The following is a 27088-nucleotide window of genomic DNA, read 5'->3' as shown; positions in this document are numbered from 1 at the left end:
CCATATTATGTGCAAATAGTACTTACTTCTATAGAAAAACACAGTCATAAAAATAAACAACTAATATTTTCTGATAATCACCACCCTATGAATATATAATACAGAGAAACAGATGATAGGTAGATAGATAATAGATAGATACATAAATACTTAAATTCATACCACAGAAATAATTTTAGAAAAGTATAGTCAGTGGCATCTGGGTGGCTCAGTCAGTTAAGTGCTCAACTCTTGATTTCTGCACAGGGCATGATCTCCTGGTTCATGTGTTCAAGCCCTGCATGGAGCTTTTCACTGGCAGGAGGAGGCCTGCTTGGGATTCTCTCTCTCCCTCTCTGCCTGAACCCACCATCTCTCAAAAATAAGTGAACATTTTTAAAAAAGAAAAGTACAGGGGCGCCTGGGTGGCGCAGTCGGTTAGGCGTCCGACTTCAACCAGGTCACGATCTCGCGGTCTGTGAGTTCGAGCCCCGCGTCAGGCTCTGGGCTGATGGCTCGGAGCCTGGAGCCTGTTTCCGATTCTGTGTCTCCCTCTCTCTCTGCCCCTCCCCCGTTCATGCTCTGTCTCTCTCTGTCCCAAAAATAAATAAAAAACGTTGAAAAAAAAATTTTTAAATAAAAAAAAAAGTACAATCATGCTACATACTACATTTTAGATATTATCAAACTTAAACATATACAAATTTAGTCAAAGATGAAGAACATTTAATGAATTTGAATGCCATCTGAGATTTTAAGAAATTTTCCTAAAGAGATGGCTGTCATCCTGGATTTTACATTATAAGATTTTTTTAAGGTTATTTATTTTTGGGAGAGAGGGAGAGAGAGAACGAGTGGGAGAGAGGCAGAGAGAGATGGGGACAGAGGATCAGAAGCAAGTGCCACACCATCAGCACAGAGCCCAATGCGGAGCTCCAACTCATGAACCATGAAATCATGACCTGAGCCAAAGTCGGATGCTTAACCGACTGAGCCACCTAGGCAACCCTAACTGCAGTTTTAAAGTTTAGATATTACACGTCTAACTTCTCCTTCTTCACAAACCACTCACTTCATGTTAGTAATTTTGCTGTGCTCTGTTTGAGTGTGTTTTCCTAACCATAATTCCCCAGTTGCTTAATTTCAGTTGTACATTTATATGGATAAAACCCTCGGCAGTTATCTCTTTATCTTGGTGGCTTTATTATTAAGATCTTTATTATTCATATACCTTTGCCTGGATTTTGTTGTCCAAAGCTGTTATTTGTTGAATTTGGTTTGGTTTTGGTTTTGGTTCTATATGTCAAATGTGTTGAGTGTTACAATAGCTACATTCTTCCATTTTCAAATATTGATTTCATTAACATTCATACATTGTTCATATTCTCACTTAGAATAAGTTTCAAGAAGGCAGAGAATTGTCTGATTAAGTGCTGTTTCTAAGGGCCATAACAACAATTGGACATGTTAGGAATCCTGTAAATATTTATGTAATGAATAAATATAATAGAACCACAGTTAGGATTTAGAACTAGATCAGAGACATTTCCCAAAATGTTCAGAATGACTCAAGGCACATGGGATAGGGCATGGGTTATTTCATTAAGATATTAAATGACAAAAACCTTAGTAGTTATTGTTTGAAGTTTATATGGTTAAAGTTATATTGTTTAAAGTTTCATGGTTAAGAAAAAGATACCATTTTAAATACCCTGTTACATTCAAAGTGGCTCCTGTTTACAGACAACTGCCGACAGTGAAGTTACTCCAGAATTTATAGAAATATTGGGAGTAAGAAAGAAGCAGAGACATGAAGGAGATCTTAGGCACACAAAGCAACTGAAAAAGTCCCACACCTAACAACATGTATTTTCTAATTTTACAGTAGTTAATAGAGGTAACATCAGACACATTTCAGATGCTATTTTTCCGTGCAAATAAGAAATTATAATGGCAGCTTGCTGGAGTAGCTGTCCCTTGTTCTAAAAAGGAAAACACTTAGAAATAATGTGTACTATATTACATATTCTCCATAAACCCATGAAATAGGGAAAAATATCCCTGGTATTTGGTCTATAATAATACATTTACATCTCTGTGGCACTTTTTATGCATTGAATATATATTTATAGACATTTTGTTTATCCAAACACGCCAGGTAGAATAGTTACCAACATTTCAAAAGTAAAGTTATCAAGGCTAAAAGAGCTTTATATTCTTAGTGGGGAAAATGTAGCAGACGAGTATCAGAGATGGATTTTATACTCAAGTCTTCTGACTGCCTATCAATTCTTATACCTCTGTGAGCTTTCTCTTCTAGTTAATAAGTAATTGATGCCAGTGTCATACATTTATAATACTCAAGACTGTCCTTGAATGCATACTCCAGATATTCCTGATAAATATCAAGCATACTAAAGCAACCTTAAGACAAAAGAAATAGTAGTCAATATTAGACAAATAGCAGAATTTAGTCAGAATCATTTCAAAATAATAAGGAAATACTCCATTGTAAATACATGCCTGAAGTGATTTTTTATTGAAGTATAATTCACATACAATATCCTATTAGTTTCAACCATACATCATCATAGGGATTTGAAATTTTATACATTATGAAATGATCCTCATAAGTCTAATTACCATCCATCACCACGCAATGTTATTGCAATATTATTGACTATATTCCTTATGTTGTAATTTACATCCACACAACATATTTATTTTATAGTTGAAAGTTTGTATTTCCTAATCCCCTTCATCTATTTCTCTTGCCCCTACCCTTCTCCACCCTGGTAACCAACAGTTTGTTTCTTGTATCCATGAATCTCCTTCTGTTTTGTTTTGCTTGTTGTTTTTTTTGTTGTTGGTTGTTTTTTAAGGTTCTGTATATAAGTGAAACAATATGGTATTTTTCTTTGTCCAATTTATTTCACTTAGGATAATACCTTCTAGGTCCATCCATGTTGTCACAACTGGCAAGATTTTATGCTTTTTTATGGCTGATTAATATTCCATTATGTGTGTGTTCATGTGTGCATGTATACATATACAATTCATGTTTGAAAAAAAATAAGTCAACACACACTTTTGAGTGTTTATCTTAGACCCCAGTCCCCTTGTCCATCTGTGTCTATACCAAGAGATTTTATAATCCACCTATAGAATCTGGAAATCTACCTGCCAACAGAAACTCTAATTGCAGGCACACGCCTCTAAAAGAATGTTCCAAATCTAAGAGTTATTAATCCAAAGGGACTTTCTCAGTTATTTTGAAATGAGGCTGACTATATTCCACTATTTATCTAATATTAACCACCTTTGTTTTAAGGTTGCTTTAGTGTCCTTGATGTTTATCAGGAACATCTGAGATATGCATTCAAGGACAAGCTTGACTTGTATAACATGAGCAATCATAAATACATGATATCAGCATCAACTACCTGTAAAGTAGAAAACCCACAAAGTACAAGAACTGGGAAAAGCAACAGGGTTATCTCTGGCTTTAAGTGGACCTCCCCAAGCATCTTTATTTAGAGGATTAATTTAATATGTTCCGAGAGAGAGAGAGAGAGAGAGAGAGAGAGAGAGAGAGAGAGAAACTAAGATGATATGAAATTGGTAGCATCCTATGATAGAGAAGAAATTCTTTGAGATTATTAGGATATCCAGAGCTACTAAAGTGATCATCATAATTCATTGTTTTTCATGATATATCCACATCCTTCATCTTTTGCTAATAAGTGGGAAAAAAAAACATTAGCTAATGGTCTACATGCAGCTCCACCTCCCATGATAGATCAAGGCTATAAGAACATGGTCTGAGACTCTTGTTACTGTTTTCATTTTTCTCTTGCAGCACTATTTTGTTAGGAGTTATCAGTAAAGCCTGGAACTGAAGGTTTCATTTTACTGGAGTCAGCATCAGTGGAATCATTCAAATAGAGTAGGAAAAAGAGACATCCACGTCAACGACTTCATCAAGGTTTATTTTTCATTCCTTCCACTGTGTTTGCTGCTGAAATATGGTCTGACTGCTTTGCTGTATCATGGGGAAAAGCAGCAACAGAATGTGATTCAAAGCAAGCAGTTTCACAGTCTCATTGATGTAAAGAGCAGAAAAATTTGTCTTAGGTTGTTCACTGTTCTGAATAGCGATCAGTAGTTTGCACTTGTAGGTAAAGCCATCTGTTAAATATATCATAGATGTGTTCCTTGTTAATATTTATTGAAAAAAATAGATCCTAGAGTCAGATTTCGTCTCTAACAAGTTCCTTAACTCAATCTGGACTTTATTTTCCTTAAATGTACAAAATGAGAGCCCAACCCTAAGATTCCTTCTAGTTTTAATATGGCTAAGGCTCTATATAGATATATTTTTTAAAAATGTTAATGTTTATTTGTTTTTGAGAGAGAGACACACACAGAGTGTGAGCAGGGGGAGGGGCAGAGAGAGAGAGAGGGAGACACAGAATCTAAAGCAGGTTCCAGGCTCTGAGCTGTCAGTACAGAGCAAGCACAGTGCAGGTCTTAAACCCACAAACCAGGAGATCATGGCCTTAGCTGAAGTCGGAGGCTTAACTGACTGAGCCACCCAGGCACCCCTGTAAAGCCCAGTTTTTAAAGGAAGTTGTGTATAAGATCTTCATTTTGCTTTTAACTTTAGGGCTAAAGCCATATTCCTGTGACTATCCTAAGCTTCTCTGATAACTATTGATTTTATAAGCCAATTTATTCACCCTCCTGTAGCAAACCATATTTCTATTGGTTTTGTACTGATGTTAGCCAAACTCACTACTACTAGCCACACGTCCATGTCAATCCTGACCAAATTTAAGGTTGCTTCTGGTGATAGTGGGTCACTTTGAGAAGTTGCTTGGAATTATTTGTAGTTTTCATAGAGAGACTAAGTGAGCGAGAAGTAGTGATATACAGAGAACAGTATGGGCAGTGCCTATCACATCACATCACATCACTTAATCAACAGTACCCCATATTATTATTAATATTATTCTTACACCCTATTTAGCAATAACTTCAAAAAAATTTCAAGGTAGTTTTCAAAGTAATCCCCTTCCTCCCTTGCAAGTCTTTTGTTTTTTTTTAACTGATAGACCATTACCATGAGATTTCTCAGTATTCTTGCAATCCAGAGATTAAAGGCAGAATCAAAAGAATAATTTTTAAAAAATGGCCTACATTCATTACTCAATATGCAAACTTAACGTGAGCTTAGTTTGCGAGTACAAAAAATAATTTGTGGGAGAATATATTTCAGAAGATAAGTATTATAAATGTCAAAAATGATTTCCTGTGTAGACACTCTCAGGAAAGTACTAGAGGATGTTCAACAACAACAACACAACAACAAACAGAGGGAGACTAAAAGGTGAATTAGTGTGGCTAAAAACTAAGGCATCCAACAGAGGAAAATGTAAACGAATTCACAGAACAGAGGCAAAGGACAGTCTTAGTAATGTGGCCATGCGAAAAGTCTAGAAAGTGGTCAGAAGAAACCAGGAGGGATATCTCAGGGGGAGGGGCATGAGGGGTGCAGATTTAAATTTAAAACATCATATTCTGACAGATTTGACAGTGGATACTAAGTACACTGATACCTTTAACAAAGCTGTTGGAAGGATATATTTTACTTTAGAAAGGAAATTAACTTCCTCCTTCCCTCTCTCCCTTCTTCCTTTCTCCCTCCCTTCTTTCCTTCCTTCTTCTTTGCCTCCCTCCATTTTTTTCTCTCTCCTTTTCTTCTTTATTACTTCTCTCCTTTCTTTCTTTTCTGTTTTTGGTTTACACTGTAAAGGGAGAATTAACATATTGTGAATTTAAAACTAATTCAGATTAACCAAAAATATATGTACTTGCCTGAAAAATAAAACAAAATTAGTATTTTCAGCTATACAATATCTCTATAAAATCCTAAAACCTCAGTCTCTCTGGCTTACCACAACTTTCCTTGTTTTACTAAATTGCTCTAGTAAATATGTTAATACAATAATTCATATTTTCCCAAGGCAATTTACTGTATTCAATCCAAGTGAAGCTTTGACTATGCCAACACAAATAATTTTAAATGGAATTCTCTACTTTTTTTAAAAAAAATAATGTTTATTTTTGAGAGAGAGAGAGACAGACAGACAGACAGCATGAGCAGGTGAGGGGCAGAGACAGAAAGGGGGAGACACAGAATCTGAAGCAGGCTCCAGGCTCTGAGCTGTCAGCACACAGCTTGACACGAGGCTCGAACCCACAAACTGTGAGATCATGACCTGAGCCGAAGTTGGATGCTTAACCAACTGAGCCACCCAGGCACCCCTAAATGGAATGCTCTTCTTTCTTGTGTTTCATTTATTACATTTTATATTTAGCAATGTAATTCTGAGAATAGTTTATTCTGGTGTAAATAATATTTTATTCTGATTTTATTGCCATCAGACACGGTTTTAGCATCATAGTTGCCATTTAGACACAACACACTATCTACATACGTAATTCTAAAAAATATCATGAATTTCAGTTACTTCAATATGGATCCATCCTCATGTATTCTGTTCAAACCCCTCCCTTCCCTTCCTTTTAAAGTTTTCTTCATTGGTTCATTGCCCAATTTACTTCATTTCCATGTCTTCATCTTAGTTAATATTATTTTGATTCACTTATGATACTATGATACCACAACATAATTTTACATTCTCTTTCACTTCATTTTGGTCATTATGGGTTACATTTTCATCATCTCAAATCTAATTCGTATCATTTTAAAGCACGCACTAGTCCTTGTGTGCTTGTGTGTCCAATTATAATTGTTTTCTTTTATTTCCTGTTATCTTGAATTCAATTACCCTTTTTATTCATTTCTCATCTGTTTATATTATTCTCAATTTGATTTTCTAAGGCTCTGGTTCTGCTAATATTACTTTACAATATTGTGTTTCCCTGATTTCATGTACTTCCTTTTCATTTATACTTGTTCAGTGTACATACACACACACACAATTTCTTCTAGAGAAAATTGCTTCACCTCATTTTATGCCTTTTGGCATTACTTATCATTGTTTTCAGTGAAACAATACTTTTAGAGTTTCACTTTTAACTTCACCAACTTTTTAACAGTGATTTGAGTGCATTTCCCTTGCTAAATTCATGTTATTTTGGTCATAATTTTTTTAATGTTTTTATTTTATTTTATTTTTGAGAGAGAGAGAGAGAGAGAGAGCAGGGGAGGGGCAGAGAGAGAGAGAGAGAGAGAGAGAGAGAGAGAGAAAGAATCTGAAGCAGGCTCCAGGCTCTGAGCTGTCAGCACAGAGCTGGATGCAGGACTCAAACTCCTGGACTGTGAGATCATGACCTGAGCAGAAGTCAGACGCTTAACCGACTGACCCACCCAGGAATCCCAGTTACTTTGGTCATAAATTTTGCTATTACAGGATTTGTATAATGACACTTTTTCTTCATTTACAACTTTGAGTTGATCTTTATTCTATATTCTGTTTCTACTAGTGCATTTGGCTAAACTTCATACTGGCTAATCACTGGTGAAGATATTATTCTAATTCTAAATCCTCCTTTCAAATCATTAAGGAAAAGTCTAATGGTGAATTTAGATTCCATTTGTAGTCTCCCAGTTTGAAACACATGAATAAAATAATAGCTTTTCACTTTACTATTCACAGTAAAAGTTTTTAATCATGCTTGACTTCATAGCCATGTAAGCAATATTATATGTCTCAAAATAATGGCAAAATGTTAGATTTGTGTAATTATTAACATAATAAGCATAACTTAAATTGTGATGCAAGAAAAATTAATTGAAAACTTAATGCACTTACACAGAATCTTATCTTTTCTCATGTGTTTTTTTAATTAATTAATTTATTTATTTATTTATTTATTTATTTATTCATTTATTTTTGTGGGATTCTTGAAATTCCCTATAGAAACTGGTAGAGATTCATACACAATTTAAAATAACTTTGTCCTGGGTCACCTGTGTGGCTCAGTTGGTTGAGTGTCTGACTAAGGTTCAGGTCATGATCTCATAATTCATGAGTTAGAGCCCTGTGCTGGGCTCTGTGCTGACAGCTCAGAGCCTGGACCCTGCTTCAGATTCCATGTATCCCTCACTCTCAGCGCCTCCCCCACTCATTCTCTCTCTCTCTCTCTCTCTCTCTCTCTCTCTCTCCCTCTCTCTGTCATAAAAATAAACATTATTTTTTTTAATAAAATAAAATAACTTTGTCCTATGGCTATAACATATATATTCTGTTTGTTGGGACTTGTCAAAGACAAGAGATTTGTTTTCTTCACATTCTTTCCTTTTCAAATGGAAGTTCTGATGATTCATTTTTCCAGAAAATGGGCCTGAGTTCTTCATGTAAATTATAAAACCCCACAGAACCCCACATCAGGCTCTGTGCTGACAACTCAGAACCTGGAGCCTTCTTCAGATTCTGTCTCTCTCTCTCTCTCTCTCTCTCTCTCTCTCTCTCTCTCTCTCTGTCTCTCTCCCCTTCCCCTTCCCCTGCTCATGCTCATGCTCTGTGTCTCTCTCTCTCAAAAATAAAATAAAATAAAATAAAAACATTTAAAAAATTATGACCAAAGTAACAGATGAATTTAGCAAGGGAAATGCACTCAAACCACTGGTTTATCAACTGGTTTATAGATCAACTGGTTCATCCAGAGCAGTGCTGTTCAATTTATGTGACAATGGAAATATTCTCTAGACTGTCCAAGATGGCAGCTACTAGTGACATGAGCACTTGGAATGTGTCAAGAAACATGGGGGATTCATTTATAATGTTATTTAATTTTAAGTAATTTAAATTTAAACATACATATAGCTAGTGGCTTCTATAAACTGAACTATATTAAAGAAATACCCCTTATATCATTTAGGATCCTCAATATCACTATTCAGTATGTATTATTGCCAGCACATCCAGGAGGATCAAATTACATGAATCCAAAGGAAGATATCAAAATTTAATTTTTCAATAAGAAGAGCAAAACTTACAAAACAAAAATGGGGCACCTGGGTGGCTTAGTTGGTTGAGTGCTGGACTCGATTTTTGCTCAGGTCATGATCCCTGGGTTGTAGGATCGAGCCCCACTTCTCGAGCACCTGCATTGAGCATGGAACCTGCTTGGGATTCCCTCTCTTCCTCTCCCTCTGCCCCTCCCCTGCTTGCTTGTGTGCTTGTTCACTCTCTCTCTCAAAAAAACCAAAAAAACAAAAAAATGAAACAACAAAAAAACCCATAAAAACAACAAAACTTTATGAGTGTGTTTCAGAGACTTGAGTTGTTTGCTTGCTTTTTTATTTTTAATTCAACAGGTAAGAATATTTATTGATTAACTATAAGGTAGGGCATTTTCCCTGAAACAATAAGATGGAATGAGACAAGCACAAAAACAAGTTGTATGTATGAGGGGAGTGACAATTTAAATCAATATTTCATAGCTGGACTGAAGTGATGGTATGTTTAAAAAAGTAGGGAGAAGAATCCAGGGAAGGGACATTCCAGAAAATATCCATACTGCTTTCAGCTCTACTGGTAAGTTACTTTCGTCAGTAGGGGAGAAGAGAATCTGTACCTGCAGCTGAGTCACGGAAATGAACTAACTTGGATGCTACTTTTTAAAAGTATTATTGTTAAGCTTTCCAGTTCCATAACATGTACATGGTATGTATGGAAAATTCTACACAAAAATGTCAAAAAACAAATAAAGGCAAAACTGCCATTTCTAAATGAAAACTAGTATATTTTATGCTTTCACAATTAATATAAAGCTAATTATACTTCCAAGTTTTGATATGCCAATATGATCCTTCTAAATGCAAGCAAAGTGTAACATGGGACAGGTATATTACAAATCTGTATCCAAATATTCAGAAAATTTGCTAAATGGCTCAAACGGAGAAATAACAAACATTCTCATCTAAGAATCAGGCAAACTACGGCAAGTAAAGAAAAGGGTTCCAAATGGCCACCTAGGACACCTGAGAAAAATGAAGGACTTCCAAAGTTTAGAGACAGACTTCTGGTTTCAGCTATACCCTATCAACAACTTTGAAGTTATCATTCCATCCTCTTAAGAAAAAGATGAAGAAACTGAAAACCAATGATTTTTCTTAGATTCATCAAGAACTAAGCCTTCAAGGCAAACTGTCGCCCTAAAATCTCAAGAGGGGAAAAATCCAGGGTCTGTCTCATGATTTGCTTAACCGGAACAGAAGCTGAAGGAGCCATAAACTTATAGGAACGCTTCTATGGTAATTAAAATTGCTGGAGGCTGAATGTTGAGGACCTGAGACTGAGAAACTTCTGGGGCACAGTATTAGGAAGGCACTATCTTTCCACGGGCTTTACCTTCAAGGATCCTTACTAGGTTCTCAAAATGAAGATCAGAGAAAAATCTCCTTAGGTCATGGCAGGACTAAAAAAAAAGGGGAGTGGCAATCTTTGTGAAATATGCTCAAAGCCTTCTCCATAACAAAGGTCTGCTCTCCAGGGTGAAACTTCATCAAAGCCTCATTCAGGCTGGAGAGGGAACTGCCCACACCTCAGCCTCCTGGAATCTTTCTGTCTTATCAGAGTGAAGAAAGAAATGCTTTACTAGTGAAGAAAAACACTTATGCTGTCACAAGCCAAAGACAAAACCCACTGAAAATAATGATATAATCATCATATTACAGGATGCTTCCTCTCCTCAATACCTGAGCATACACAAATAAGGCTTCTGTCTAATAAGAGTGGATTGCCAATAAAGAGCTGCAAGGCATAGACTCTCTCCCTGGAAGAGTACATAGCAAACCCCGAAGTCAAGAGCAGAAACAAAAACAGACACTAGTGGAAGTAGACCTACTACTTACTACTACCTACTACTGTAGGCTCGGACCTACAGCTACAACAAATATTTGAACTTAGTTCAACTCATAGATTCACATAAATTCTCACATTAAAGTCCTACTTACCTCAGTTTCTATTATCTGACACAGTAAGTCCAGCTATCAGCAGAAAGTGAAGAGGCATACCAAATTGTAAGAAAAAACATTAAAGAAACAAAGGAAGAGTTAGAACCAAACTCAGAGATAGGACGCAGATGTTGGAATTATCTGAGAGGGAATTTTAAATGACTATGGTTAATATGTTAAGGGCCCAACGGAAATAGTAGACAACATTCAGCAACAGATGGGTAATGTAAGCAGAAATGTGAAAACTCAAAAGGTTAGGGATGTCTCATATCTTGCTGGCATAACTTTTTATCTATAAATTAGTTGTGCAAATTTGCATAATGATGCCTTGAGAATGAAATAAGATATGCAGAAGATGATGTTGCCTAACATTTTAACAGTATTTTGGAGCTCACAATATGTTGTTGCTTATCTTATTTCATTAGGCCCTAACCACAGTTCTGGGAAGTAGAACATCAGGCATTATTATTGTCCTTGAACAAAGCAGGGTTTAGAGGTTGTATCAGTCTGTGTAAAGCAAAGTCATGCTATGATAACAAACAGGATCCAAATCTTATGTCTCTTAGATTACTGGTTAATCAAGTGTGTGACTTTGACTCTTTAATTATAAGAAACAAGCTGCAAGAACATTGCTTTTGTCATGTTAGTGGGGGAAAAGAAAAGCATCAACAGAGGTAAGTGATGCTTCTTAAAGTTCTTTTGGAGAAAGAGTATATACCATTTCCTCTTATTTTGCATTGAAAAAATCAAATCATATGACCACATTTGTTGTCAGTGGTGAGCACTTTTAATCTACCCACAGACCATGGTTCAGTAGGAAAGAACCAAGAGTCATAGGCAGGAATTATTTAGACAGTAATATACTCTACAGCAGATATCAGGGCTTACTCAAGATTGTGTGGTGGCACTATGTGATTATAAGTTCTCTGATTCCAAATTCAGTGTTGTTATAATTTGTTCATTTAGAAAACAAAACAAAGGAAACTTAAAACTTAAAATTGAATACGTAATTTTAATAGTGTTAATTCAGTAAGCAAATGCATTCCTTCACATATCAGTTAGGGGTAGCATCAGCTACATGCTTTTTGCTGAATAAGTGGGAGTTTTATTTTCCTACCTAGTAAGAATTTCTAAAAAGACAGTCCTATGCCTGACACAGAGTTCCATGTTGCTATCAAATACACAGGCATTTTAAAGCTTTTCTTAACATATGACTTTTGTCTTTATACCTATGGTCTCTAGTAACTCACCCATAGTCATGTCTGTATTCCATGTAAAAAGAAAGATAAATTTAAGAGATAGAAGTTTTCTAGCAAATGAAACTTATTGTCCTTGACTGAATTTTAATAAACATTATATTTCTCAATAAATGCAAGCTTACTTTATCTAATACTTATAAATTTGATTTTGTACAAACTATTGATATTAAACAACAGAAGAAAAATGGAGTAAGAAAAAATATGTAATCAATTTTCTTTAAGTGAAGGCCAGAAAGGAGATAAAAGAAACATTAGAGATAAACCAAATAATGTAAAATAAGATGATAAATATGAAATTCAAATGCAATAACTAATTATGTGTGATAAAAATGGACAAATAATCTTATAAAGGCATCAAGACAGATTTAAAAGAAAGGAAAAGAGAGTAAATACAATCTAATGCTACACTGCTTACAAATGACTCATTAAAAGCGTAAGGACCTGTAAAGGATAAAATTAAAAGAAAAAAAGCAAACAAAAATACTAGACAAATTTAAACTAAACATAGTAGATATAGCTATAATAATGCCAGGTAAAACAGACTTTCATATAAAAGCAGTTAAAAGTATAATGAGGTGGGTGGCTCAGTCAGTTAAGCATCTGACTTTGGCTCAGGTCATGATCTCACAGCTGGTGAGTTTGACCCCACGTGGGGCTCTGTGCTGACAGCTCAGAGCCTGGAGCCTGCTTTGGATTCTGTCTTTCTCTCTCTCTCTCTGCTCCTCCCCCTCTTACTCTCTGTCTCTGTCTCTCAAAAATAAATAAACACCAAAAAAAATTTAAGTGTAATGAGGATTACTTCAACATAGTTAATTAAACAAGAATATATTATACTTGTAGATTTGTGTGCATCTGATAAATAGCTCCAGAACACGTACAGTAAAAATTAATAGAATTACTGGCAGAAAGAGAGACAAAAAATGATACTTTCACGTAACTTTCTCAGTAATTGGTGGAATAAATCTATAAAATAAGCAATAAACAGGGGTGCCTGGATGGCTCAGTCGGTTAAGTGTCCAACTTCCACTCAGGTCATGATCTCACAGTTTGTGGGTTTGAGCCCCATGTCGGGCTCTGTGCTGACAGCTTGGAGCCTGGAGCCTGCTTCGGATCCTGTGTCTCCCTCTCTCTGTTCCTCCCCTGCTTAGGCTCTGTCTCTCTCTCAAAAATAAATAAATATTTTAGGGGCGCCTGGGTGGCGCAGTCGGTTAAGCGTCCGACTTCAGCCAGGTCACGATCTCGCGGTCCGTGAGTTCGAGCCCCGCGTCAGGCTCTGGGCTGATGGCTCGGAGCCTGGAGCCTGTTTCCGATTCTGTGTCTCCCTCTCTCTCTGCCCCTCCCCCATTCATGCTCTGTCTCTCTCTGTCCCAAAAATAAATAAAAACGTTAAAAAAAAAAAATTAAAAAAAAAATAAAAAAAAAAATAAATAAATATTTTAAAAATTTTTAAAAAAGCAATAAATAAAAAATTTGAGCAAAATTGTTGACAAAACCGAAAAATGAAAGTTCATAGAATCTCAGAAACAACAATTTCAGAATATGCTTATTTCACACATATAGAAAGTTTATATGAATAGGACCACAAAATTCAAAACCTGTGATAACAAATATCAAAGGATAAAATACTATACTCCATAATCTGATCCCAATTCAAAAAACAAGAAGCAAATAATGAAATATAAGTAAAAAATTCCCAGGTCTAATAAGTTAAAAAAAATAACTCATTTATCAAATAAGCAATTATAAAGGACACTTAAAGCAATTTTTGGAAACCAGCGAATAAAAATATTAAATATCAAGAAGTCACAAAGTCACCATCCAAATATGGAAATACATAAAAATGGCAGTTGCAGATCAACAAGAGTTAGAGTTTTCAATAAATACTGCTAGGAAAATTGCTTATTTAGGTGGGAAAAAAATGTCTATAAGGAAATGAAATTCCTTCCTTACAGTGTACAATTTCAACTGGATGCAAGACCAAAATGTCAATGGAGAAATATTAAAATCTTTGAAAATGTAAAGAATATCTTCTCCAGTAAATGTTTTCTAGTAAAGAAGAAATTCTTAAACCAAGCTTTAAGAAAAACACTAGTAAAAACAAAATGATTGATAAATTTAACCATATCAAAATTAAGAAACAGTGTTCAGTAAATGCTCCAATAAAAATTCTGAAAAAGATAAGCTATGAACTGAAAGACAGTATTTGCAGAACACAGAACTATCAGTATCTAAAATACTCAAAGTACTAAGAACCAGTAAGAAAAAAAGAAGTAACTCAAAACAAAAAATAAAAATAAAGAGGGTAAAAAGCTCACATAAGCTCCTCAACAAAAAGGAAACTTAAGTGGTCTATGAAGATATTAAAAGATGTGCCAATATATCAGTTACAGGCATACCCAAAATAAAATTAAAATGAGATACTATTTTTAGCCAAATTTTTATTTAGGCAAAAAAAAAAATTTAAAAGCATAAGCTAACAACTGCTAGTGAGATCACAGATCAACAAATACTTCCTTGGCAATTGTTAGGGGTAAAAATTTGTACGCTACTGTGGAAACTACTAAGACAACCCCTAATAAAATTAAATATGCATGCATCCTTCAGTCAGTAATCTCATTTTTAAGTATAAACTTAATATGTGTTGCATATTTCTGCCACAGGAAATACACAAGGCATCCACAGTAATCCAAATATCAATCAGTGGTAGACTGTTGCTTGTGTTCATAACACAGAATTTCATACAATAACACAGATGAATCCTACAGGCTTAGTAATAATAAATGAAATAAGCAGGCATGATTTAATGCATGCAAAGTTAAAAAACAGGCAATAATAAATAATGTAATTGTATTATTTTCACAAAAGTCAGGATGGTGGTTACCTTATTTTGGATGGGGAGCATGTGATTTGGAAAAGGCAGACATTGGGCTTCTAAGGTATTGGCAATAATCTACTACAAACCAGGTTATCCTCTGAGTATTTACCACGTAATAACTCCTTTAAGTGCACCCACAGGTTTTATATACTTTTCGATATTTATGCTAAATTTTTATAATAAAGTTACAAATTATAAAGAAATTCTAAATTATAAAGATTGTAACTATTCTCTGTGCATCATACAACACATTATGAAAAGAAGGCAGATGTGGAGCTAGATCGAACAGCCTTCAAATCACTTTTCTATTACTGTCTAAGCCTGGACCCTGGAGGGCACTAGCCTCCCCTATTTATAAAAGAGGCATAGGACCATGGTTAGGATTAAATGAGATCATCTAACATGTTTGTGTTTTGTTATGCTCCCCAACATACCTGTTCTTATTCTTAATATTTGTTAATGGCACCACTACCTATTTTCTAATTTCTCAAGCCAGAAATTGGCTGGTCAGCCTTTTCCCCATTAGCCCTCATTTTTCACTCCAGTTCCAGCACATTGTACATCCTCAAGGTCCTACACATGTCTTCTCTATGCCACTTTATGTTTAGGCTTCTGTGATCTCTACCCCGAAATTATTTCTATGGCTTTAATTTTTATGTTCGTGGCTGAGGTCTTATCTACCCCCCCCCTTTTACTTATCCCTCACAGATAAACAGAGTGACCCTTCCCAAATATATGAGCATGTCTGTTCATATATCTGCCCTCCTTAAACAATTTCAATTACTCATCATTAACTAATTGATAACATACAATTTTCCCTCTATTTGTTTATTTCTAAATATCCATGTATCTGCCTATTCATTGTTCAACTCATGCATTCATATATCCATCCATCTAAAATATGATCATCTCTTTAAGTATATTAGATTTTTTTAATGCAATTACTGAGGCTGCCATAGTCTAATGAAGGATACTTTCATACTCTATAATATTATCCCTGAAATCTTATATTTATTTTCTCTCTGTAATACTTTTTTCTCCCAGAATACTGAAATATGAGTATCTGTTAAAACATACTTTGCTGTACCCTTACTTTGTGATGTACCCTCTGTATCCACACCCCTTTCCTTATGGTAAACGCATTCTAACAATTAGTTCTGTATGATCTCATCTTCTGTAGGATGCCATCTTTGATTGCCTTGGATAATGTCAGTCGTACTCACTTCTATATTCCTTTAGAGATTTCTGTCAATAAATCCATTTTATTATGTTTACATATTATGTTTACTTATCACAAGCTATGGAGAATAGAAACTGCCAAACTTAACTCTATAGTCTCATAAACTACACAAAGAGCTAGATCATCAAAGGCATTCAGTAGAAGATACGCATTTTGATGATTATAAGATTTTAATTCTTTTTTTCCCTCATATATTGTTCTATAATCTTGACTTGCAATTGCTTATTTTCAAGCCTCTGCATTTTTCTATCTCTCTCTTGTGAGGATTGTGCAGCCTACTTTGTTTCCTGTACAGTCTGGTAAATCTGGGAAGCTTAATAAATATTGGAATAATAATAACATATAGCGAGCCAGAGTCCCTGTTATTTTTATTTCTCTGCCCAAGACAACTTTATAGGCAGGAACTTCAAAGGAAATAATTTCATTATCAATGACAGTTGAGTTTACACTTTATAAAACTTTTTCTATTTTCCCTGTCTGTGAAATTTATGAGATACCCAAATGTGTTTAGGAAAGTAATTTGAAGTAACACTCTGGCCTTAATATGAGAAGTACTAAAACCTCTAATTGCATTTCAGGTAGTAGATCAACCCAACCTTCCATAATAGGAACCTGAAAGATAGGAGGAATTTGTGTATTGTTAACATTCAAATTCAATATTATCTTTATTTAAAATGCCTATGTATTGCTACATTGTGATAAGACAGCCTTCATTCTGACTCTACCAAATTCATACTCTTATACCCTAAGTACAGCACCAATAAAGTTACATTATCTTATCTGGAAGCACTCTATGCTGTGGATTACCCTTACCAACAAGCAAAGAGTTGTGAATAAAGTCCATTTGTCACCCACTGATGAAATTTCAGGGTTGAACAGATTGGAGAAAATCACCCTTTCTTTTCTGCCTATTGCATTTTACTATGAGTACTTATAAAATTAACTGGAAGAAGAGCACAATTTAAAAATATATATTTTCTATATTGACATGGTTCTCTGTTGTACAGGCAAATCATATCATTATCCACTCTGTCATCAAGTGGATTTTCTTCTGATTCTTAGTGTGAGCTTATTTTTTAAACTTCTATTTCAAAAAAAAACACTTCTATTTAGAAAATTGAAATAGCTTTCTATTGCTAACCACCTATACAGTGCTATTTATTTCAGCAGCATTTTTTAACAGAAAAGACAACCTGTCTTTCCATCCTATTCCTTAGAATATTAAAACACTGGTAGATAACCTGTATTGAAATATGGTGTCGGGTGGGGGGTGGTGGGTGGTGTGTAATGTAACCTAGTTTGCATTCGCTATCCACCTGAAACATATTTACTTTCTCTATGAATGAAGCAAGGGCTCATTTCCTCATTCCACCTTGATGATTATGAACTTTTTACACAACCAAATTTTCTACTGATTATAATTTGATGAAGAAAATGTCAGAAACATTAAATCAAATCAAATGGCATTCCTCAGGAAAAACATACACACACACACACACACACACACACACATTCATATACACATAAAGTGCCATATCCTGCATCTGTTAGGTTGCCAAGTCAAGGATTCTGGAATAGAATATAATGTTACTGTTACCATGGCTTATGGGTATAGAGAAGATCACCTACTCTTTGTGTCTTTTCAGAGCCTTTGCAAAGGCATTTGTCACTGTCAAATCTATGAATATGCATGCTTTGGTTGTGGATGAGCTATAACACAGCCATTCACTGTAGTTATAAATCAGCCACTCCTTGGAATATCATTTCTTGTTGCTACATAGAAGGTTAACAGAAAGGAAAAGTCTTCCCCCTACCATTTCTTACTTCTCATGGAAATCTGTTCCCTCAGGTGACATTTATGAAAGAAACTGCAGTCTTGTTAATGCTTGTGAAAAGCATTAACTGTCAGCATATCTGTCCTCAGTTGCTCCATCTGCTTCTATTAATACAATTTGTCTTTAATGTCCCAACCCTCTAATTATCACCTGTGCCATCTAAAATTTAATAAGCAAAATCATGGGCTATGGTTTTTATCCTTCTTTGAGTTTTTATTAAGAGTGGAGGTAAAAGTCTAAATAATTTGCATGTTTTTTTTTCTTGATTTCCTCATGTGGATGAAATCCCAAAAAGCAACTTATGGATTCTCTTGTTTAAATGTATAATTTCATCAATTCTGCTGCATTTCTGGATCCCATATATGTATATGACAAGTAAAGATGCATTATATTCAAAAGAAATATTTAGGGAGAAGCATATTTTGACTAATTGCATCATTTGGAGATGTATTTACCAAATTCAATGTGTTATTATATCACAAAAATGGAGAGCTCAGCATTCAAATTCCATATGATAATAATACTTAACAGGATACATTATGAATACACATAGCCTTTTTTCTGTTATTTAAATATGTGTATAGGAAATTAGATTATTGTATTTGGCAAGGCAAGAGCTAACATATAAAATACAAACTTCTCATTTCAAAGTGTATGGCAAGATGGACAGCGGGGGTGTGAAAGCCTCTGTCCAGGGACAAGAGGGGGTGGTGCCAATTTCCCCCCAACACCAACAGAGTGGGACTTTAGAGAGCAACACAGCAGCCCCCAGTGGAGAGAGAACCCACTTACACCAAAATCTGCCCACCCCCCAAATCTTGACAACTGCTTATTTACTGGGACAAGACTGACTCTGAGCCAAAGCAGTGAGTCTCTCCTCCAGAAGACCAGCACAGACAGAACCCCACATGCTGAAAATCGAGTGCTTCAAAATGATACCTGCAGTTCTGGTGGAAATAGGATCAGGCTTACTTTAGGTTTTCCTTTTCTTCTTCTTCTTCTTCTTCTTCTTCTTCTTCTTCTTCTTCTTAAATCAGGCTGATAGTTTCTGGTTTTATGTTTTGTTTTGTTTTGTTTTGTTTTTTAATTTCCTTTTCTCTCTCTTTTGGATCAGGCTTATTTACTCTCTTTCTTTCTTTTTTCTTCTGTTAGCTTTTTTTTCTTTATTTTTCTTTGGAATCAGCCTTATAGTTTTTTGATTCTCTGATTTTTGTTATTGTTGTTGTTACCATTCCCCTTCCTTTTCTTTTTTTTTTTTTTTTTTTTTTTTGGAATCAGGCTTTTCTCCCCACCTTTTTTTTCCAGGCTTATTTTAACGAACAAATCAAAGCACACCTACTTAAAGGTCCAAATATTCCCCACTGCAAGCAAGGAGGAGCTCTGCAGAGGACGGACCAGTGGGAAAGTGTAGCCAAAACACAACAGCAGAGTGCACACAGCATACATCAGAAACACTTTCTGAAGTGCCAGGCCCTAGACAGTGTATGACCCCTTTTTAATATAGCAGTACTCTCAAGTGCAGGAAACATAACAAGCTTTCAAAACAAGGCAGAGACAGAAACTTAGTCAAAATGACAAGACAGAGGAATTCTCCCCAAAAGAAAGGTCAAGAAGATATCATATCCAGGCACTTGCTGAAAACAGATATAAGCAATATATCTGATAAAGAATTTAGAACAATAATCATAAGATTACTAGATGGGCTTGAAAAAAGCATAGAAGACACCAGAGAAATGCTTGTTGCAGATCAAAGACCTAAAAACTAGTGAGGTTGCAATAAAAAAGGCTACAGCTGAGATGCAAAACTGACTGGATACAGTCACAATGAGGACTGAAGATGCAGAGGAGATAATAGGCATATAGAAGATAAAATTATGGAAAATAATGAAGCTAAAAAGAAGAGGGAAAGGAAACTATTAGATGACAAGAGGAAATTTAGTGAACTCAGTGATTTCATAAAACAAAACAATATCCATATCACTGCAGTCCCAGAAGAAGAAGAGTAGGTGCAAGGGGCAGTAGAAAAATAAAAAAGTTTATTTGAACAAATTATAGCAGAGAACTTCCCTAATCTGGGGAGGAAACAGGCATTCAAGTTCAAGAGAAACAGAGAACTTCCTTCAAAATCAACAAAAACAGGTCAACACCATGACACCATCATAGTGAAACTAGCAAAATACAAAGACAAAGAGAAAATTCTGAAATCAGCTACAGACAAAAGGTCCCTAACCTACAAGGGTAGACACATAAGGTTAGCCACAGACCTGTCCAGTGAAACTTGGCAGGACAGAAGGGAGTGGCAATAAATATTCAATGTACTAAATGGGAACAATATGCAGCCAAAAATTCTTTGCACAGAAATGCTATCATTCAGAAGAGGAAAGATAAAGAGTTTTCAGACAAAAACTACATCAGCCCTGCAAGAAATTTTAAGGGAGACATTTTGAGTGCAGGAAAAAAAAAAAGAAGAAGACCAAAAGCAAGAGAGACTACAAAGGGCCAAGGAACACCACCAAAACAAAACAAAGTGAAACAAAACAAAACCCAACAAAACAAACAAACAAAACAACAACAACGAAAAACTCTACAGGCAACACAAAGGCACTAAATTCATATCTTTCAATAATCATTCTGATGTAAATGGACCAAATGCTCCAATCAGAAGACATAGGGTATCAGAATGGATTAAACAAAACAAAACAGCTCAACAAAACAGCAAGCCAAGATCCATCTCTAGGTTGCCTATAGGAGACTCATTTTAGACCTAAAGACACCTGCAGATTGAAAATGAGGAGATGGAGAAGTATCTAGCATGCTAATGGATGTTAAAAGAAAGCCAGAGTAGCCATACTTATACCAGACAAACTAGATTTTAAAACAAAGACTATAACAAGAGATGAAGAAGGGCATTGTATCATAATTAAGGGGTCTATTCATTGAAAATACCTAACAATTGTAAATATTTATGCCCCCAACTTGAAAGAACCCAAATATATAAATCAATTAATAACAAACACACAGAAACTCATTGATAATAATACCATAATAGTAGGGGACTGCAACACCCCATTTACAACAATGGACAGATCATCTAAACAGAAAATTGACAAGGAAAAAAAAATGGCTTTCAATGACACAATGGACCAGATGGATTTATATTCAGATATATTCAGAACATTTCATCCTAAAGCAGCAGAATATATATTCTTCTCGAGTGCACATGGAACAGTCTCCAGAAGAGGTCACATACTAGGTCATAAATCAGCCCTCAACAGCTACAAAAAGATCAAGATCATAACATGCATATTTTCAGATCACAACACTATGAAGCTTGAAGTCAACACAAGACAAATTTGGAAAGCCCTCAAATACATGGAGGTTAAAGAACAGCATACTAAAGAATGAATGGGTTAAACAGGAAATTAAAGAAGAAGTAAAATGTACTAAGCGAATAAAAATGAAAACACAACAGTCCAAACCCATTGGGATGCAGCAAAGGCAATCCTAAGAGGAAAGTATATTCCAATTCAGGTCTATCTCAAGAAGCAAGAAAGTTTCCATTATGCCATCTTACCTTATGCGTAAAGGAGCTAGAAATAGAACAGCAAATAAAGCCTAAAGCCAGCAGAAGAGGGGAAATAACCAAGATTAGAGCAGAAATAAACAATATGGAAACAAACAAACAAACAAACAACAACAAAAACCCAGTAAAACAGATCAACGAATCTTAGAACATCTGAAAGAATAAACAAAATTGATAAAGCCCTAACCAGATTTCTCAAAAAGAAAGGAGAAATGATTCAAACAGATGAAATAATGAATGAAAGAGGAAAGATCACAACAAACACCACAGAAATACAATTAAGAGAATACCATGAAAATTATACAAATTGGGCAGGGGAGCCTGGGTGGCTCAGTCAGTTGAGTGTCTGATTTCAGCTCAGATCATGATCTCACAGTTTGTGGGTCTGAGCCCCACGTTGGGTTCTGTGCTGACAGCTCAGAGCCTGGATCCTGCTTCGGATTCTGTGTCTCCCTCTCTCTTTGACCCTCCCCCACACTCTGTCTCTGTCTCTCAAAAATAAATAAACATTAAAAAAATTTAAAAACAAACAAACAAAGAAACAAAAAAAACAAACTGAGCAATCTGGAAGTAATGGACAAACTCCTAGAAACTCACAGATTACCAAAACTGAAACAGGAAGAAATAGAAAATTTGAACAGACCCATAATCAGCAAAGAAATTGAGTCAAAATAAAAAATCTCCCAACAAACAAGAGTCAGGGGAAAGCAGATTTATACTAGCCAAAGCAATCTACGCATTTAATGCAATCCCTATCAAAATACCAACAACATTCTTTGCAGAGATAGGTCCAACAATCTCAAAATTTGTATGGAGCCACAAAAGACCTTGAATAGCCAATAATCTCTTGAAAAATTGTATAGAAAATGTATACAATTGTACACAATGTACACAAAATGTATAATGTATATAAAATGTATACAAAATTGTATACAAAAATGTTTACAGCAGAATTACCAAGAACAAGAAAAAAAAACAAAACTGGAGGCATCACAATTCCGGATTTCAAGCTATATTACAAACCTGAGGTCATCAACGCAGTATCGTAGTGGCACAAAAACAGACACATAGATCAGTGGAACAGAATAGAAAACCCAGATCCACAACTATATGGTCAACTCATCTTTGACAAAGAAGGAAAGACTATCTAGTAGAAAAAAGATAGTCACTTCAACAATTGGTATTGGGGAAACTGGATAGCGACATGCAGGAGAATGAAACTAGACTGCTTTCTTATACATCACACAAAGATAAATCCAAAATGGATGAAAGACCTAAATGTGAAACAGGAAACCATCAAAATTCTAGAGGAGAAAATGGGCAGCAAGCTCTTTGACCTCAGTCACAGAAACTTCGTACTAGACACGTCACTGAAGGCAAAGGACATGAAAGCAAACATGGACTACTTGGACCTCATCAAGATAAAAATTCTTCTACACAGCAGAGAAAACAATAAACAAAATTAAAAGGCAGCCTACTGAATGGAAGTAGATATTTGCAAACGACATATGTGATGAAGGGTTAGTATCCAAAATATATACAGAACATATCAAACTCAACACCCAAAAAACAAACAAGCCATTTAAGAAACGTATACACACTTATCCACAGGAGACATCCAGACAGCCAACAGACTTATAAAAGATGCTCAACATCACTCATTATCAGGGAAATACAAATCAAAACCATGATGAGCTATGACTTCACTCTTGTCAGAATGGCTAAAATTAACAACACAAGAAACAACAGCTGTTGGTGAGGATGTGGAGAAAGAGGAACCCTCTTGCACTGCTGGTGGGAATGCAAACTGGTACAGCTACTCTGGAGAAGAGTATGGAGGTTCCTCAAAAAACTAAAAATAGAACTACCCTATGACCCAGCAATTCCACAATTAGGTATTTACCCAAAGGATACAAAAATACAGATTCAAAGGCATACATCACCCAATGTTTACAGCAGAATTACCAAGAATAGTCAAACTGTGGAGACAGTCAAATGTCTATCAACTGATGAATGGATAAAGAAGGTGTGGTATATACATACAATGGGATATTATTCAGCCAGCAAAAAAATGAAATCTTGCCATTTGCAATGACATGGATGGAACTAAATGTATTATCCTAAGCATGATAATTCAATCAGAGTAAGACAAATGCATGATATCACTCATATGTGGAATTTAAGAAACAAAAGGGATGGACATATGGGAAGGGGAGGGGAGAGAACAAAGGGAAACAAACCACAAGAGACTTTTAATGATAAAGAACAAACTGAGACTTGATGGAGGGACGTGGGTGGGAGATGGACTAGATAGGTGATGGGCATTGAGGAAGGCACTTGTGACAATTAATGGGTGTTGTAAAGGAGTGCTTAAACTTTATGAACACTATTTGGCAGTGACATTATGTTAGTTGAATTTACCTGCCTAAAGTCTCTTTTCTTATTAGTACTCTGATTTGTCCTTCCAACTTGCCTCCACTTCCTTTCTTAACAACCGTAAAAAGAGTAGTAAAGATTGAATTATAAATGTATTTCTAAATGATTCCTTGCATAAAAATGCATGTGATATTTCTGAAGACTAATGATCTTATGAAAGAATGGGGTTCTTTTTTGTAAGACTCTATCTTGTATACACATGATTTTAGGGTTATTTTATGCTGCACCGAAATATTTTATAATCAAGAGTCTATACATTTATTAGACCATGAGGGATTCACCTTTTCTACTATATTTTTAATTACATGACTTCAAATTCTCACCAGTGTAGTGACTGGACTGATGCCTTTGTCATCAGATGCAACCTTATGGAGTTTTACTATTGAACTGCTTTAAGTCCATGCAGTTAGGAAGTATTTCATTCATTCATTCATTCATTCATTCATTCATTCATTTTTAGGAGAGAGAGTGGGCAAGGGAGAGAAAGAGAGGGAGAATCTTAAGCAGGCTCTAAGCTCAGTGTGAAGCCTAACACAGGTCTTGATCCTACCACCCTGGGATCATGACCTGAACTGAAATCAACAGTCAGATGCTCAACCAACTGAGCCACCCAAACACTCTGGTAAGTACTTTAAAGTACTTTATTACATTGGTTATGAACACTGCCATGTGTGTGCATATTTGTGTGTGTGTGTGTGTGTGTGTGCATATTTGTGTGTGTGTGTGTGTATGCATATGTAATAGGAATATTACTTATGGAAAAATTACTTATGGAAAAATTTTCAAATTATCTTTCACTGGACTCTATACATCAATGCATTTATTTCCTAGTTCTTCTCCTATCACATATACTGAACTTATTCCTGTATTTGTTTTACAGTCATTCATCTGAGGTAAGCTTTGAGTTTGTTTGCTACACAGAACAAATATTGCTAACTCCATGAAGATCTTCCTGGCTTCAAATTTAAGGAGAATTTTATTTTCCCATACACCTACAGGGTGTATTGCCTTCCGAGCTAGAATGTATACTATGTAAAGATTATTTTAAACTTACTTTTATAATATATCAGAGTGATAATAAATATTAGTTGATATGTTAGTAATAAAAGAAACTATAAAAATATTCTTTTAAAAATAGTATCAATTATTTGTCATTCACATCAAACAAAAGCAGATGTTCAATTCCCTGAGACTAAAAGTTTTAGTAACTCACGTGGAAACACCAAATGAAATTTTCTCTTATCTCAGTAGCAACTGTAATTGCTGAATACTGATAACCTTGAAATACAGCTTTCTAATTTTAATAAGACAGGTAATTAAGTCAACATCAAATGTGGATTTGCACCATAAGACAGTGTCAAGTTCAAGGGGAAAGTCCTTAGTTGCGCATTAAGCATATTTCTTTTTAACTAATTAGCTGAAACATGTTTTCTTCTATTTGTTTAATATTTTTAATAAATTGCAGGTAATCAATTTTCAGTTAGAGGAGAACATGTGTGAAGTGAGCTGTCTGCTTCTTCACTAATGAGATACTTGTTCTGATTTGGCCAAAGTGCAAAGTCGGTGGTCTCTGTAAAAATGAAGGACAGATGAGGAATGCACAGTCTACTTGTTGATTAGCGAGAAAATTCTACGTGAATGATACCCTTAGTCCAATCTGAAGCTTCTCCAAACCACAACTCCCCTCCTTAAGTCATATCCTAAATGTAATGAGCAAAGTACTTTCTTCTTTGGCTACCACCTTATCCTACCTGTCATGCTTTATATTTCTTCTCGAAGAAGACCACCTGAAAGTCAATAAATATTTACATTTTTAAAGATCAATAAAATCATATATATTAGAAATAATTTAATTTACTCCAGGGACTATCCAAAATGACCAAACAGAAGAATTCCCCTCAAAAGAATCTCCAGGAAATAACAACAGCTAATGAACTGATCAAAAAGGATTTAAATAATATAACAGAAAGTGAATTTAGAATAATAGTCATAAAATTAATCACTGGGCTTGAAAACAGTATAGAGGACAGGAGAGAATCTCTTGCTACAGAGATCAAGGGACTAAGGAACAGTCAGGAGGAGCTGAAAAGCGCTTTAAACAACATGCAAAATAAAATGGAAAGGACCACGGTTCGAATTGAAGAGGCAGAGGAGAGAATAGGTGAACTAGAGGATAAAATTATGGAAAAAGAGGAAGCTGAGAAAAAGAGAGATAAAAAAATCCAGGAGTATGAGGGGAAAATTAGAAAACTAAGTGATACGCTAAAAAGAAATAATATATGCATAATTGGTATTCCAAAGGAGGAAGAGAGAGGGAAAGGTGCTGAAGGTATACTTGGAAAAATAATAGCTGAGAACTTCCCGGATCTGGGGAAGGAAAAAGGCATTGAAATCCAAGAGGCACTGAGAACTCCCTTCAGACGTAACTTGAATCGATCTTCTGCACGACATACCATAGTGAAAATGGCAAAATACAAGGATAAAGAGAAAATTCTGAAAGCAGCAAGGGATAAACGTGCCCTCACATATAAAGGGAGACCTATAAGACTTGCGAATGATCTCTCTTTTGAACTTGGCAGGCCAGAAAGGATTGGCACGAGATCTTCAATGTGTTGAACAGGAAAAATAAGCAGCCAAGAATCCTTTATCCAGCAAGTCTGTCATTTAGAATAGAAGGAGAGATAAAGGTCTTCCCACACAAACAAAAACTGAAGGAATTCGTCACCACTAAACCAGCCCTACAAGACATCCTAAGGGGGATCCTGTGAGACAAAGTACCAGAGACATTGCTACAAGCATAAAACATACAAACATCACAGTGACTCTAAACCCATATCTTTCTATAATAACACTGAATGTAAGTGGATTAAATGCGCCAACCAAAAGACATA

The 27088-nt window shown here is 35.4% G+C and overlaps 1 pseudogene; it reads right to left on the bottom strand.

Moving 5' to 3' along the window:
* The window catches only part of LOC125146534 (dynein axonemal assembly factor 11-like), a 115806-nt pseudogene that overhangs the window by 75429 nt on the left and 13289 nt on the right, over positions 1-27088 (bottom strand).

Source organism: Prionailurus viverrinus, chromosome D1, assembly GCF_022837055.1.
Source record: "Prionailurus viverrinus isolate Anna chromosome D1, UM_Priviv_1.0, whole genome shotgun sequence".
Taxonomy (NCBI): Eukaryota; Metazoa; Chordata; class Mammalia; order Carnivora; family Felidae; genus Prionailurus; species Prionailurus viverrinus.
This window is presented reverse-complemented; position numbering and strand designations above follow the sequence as displayed.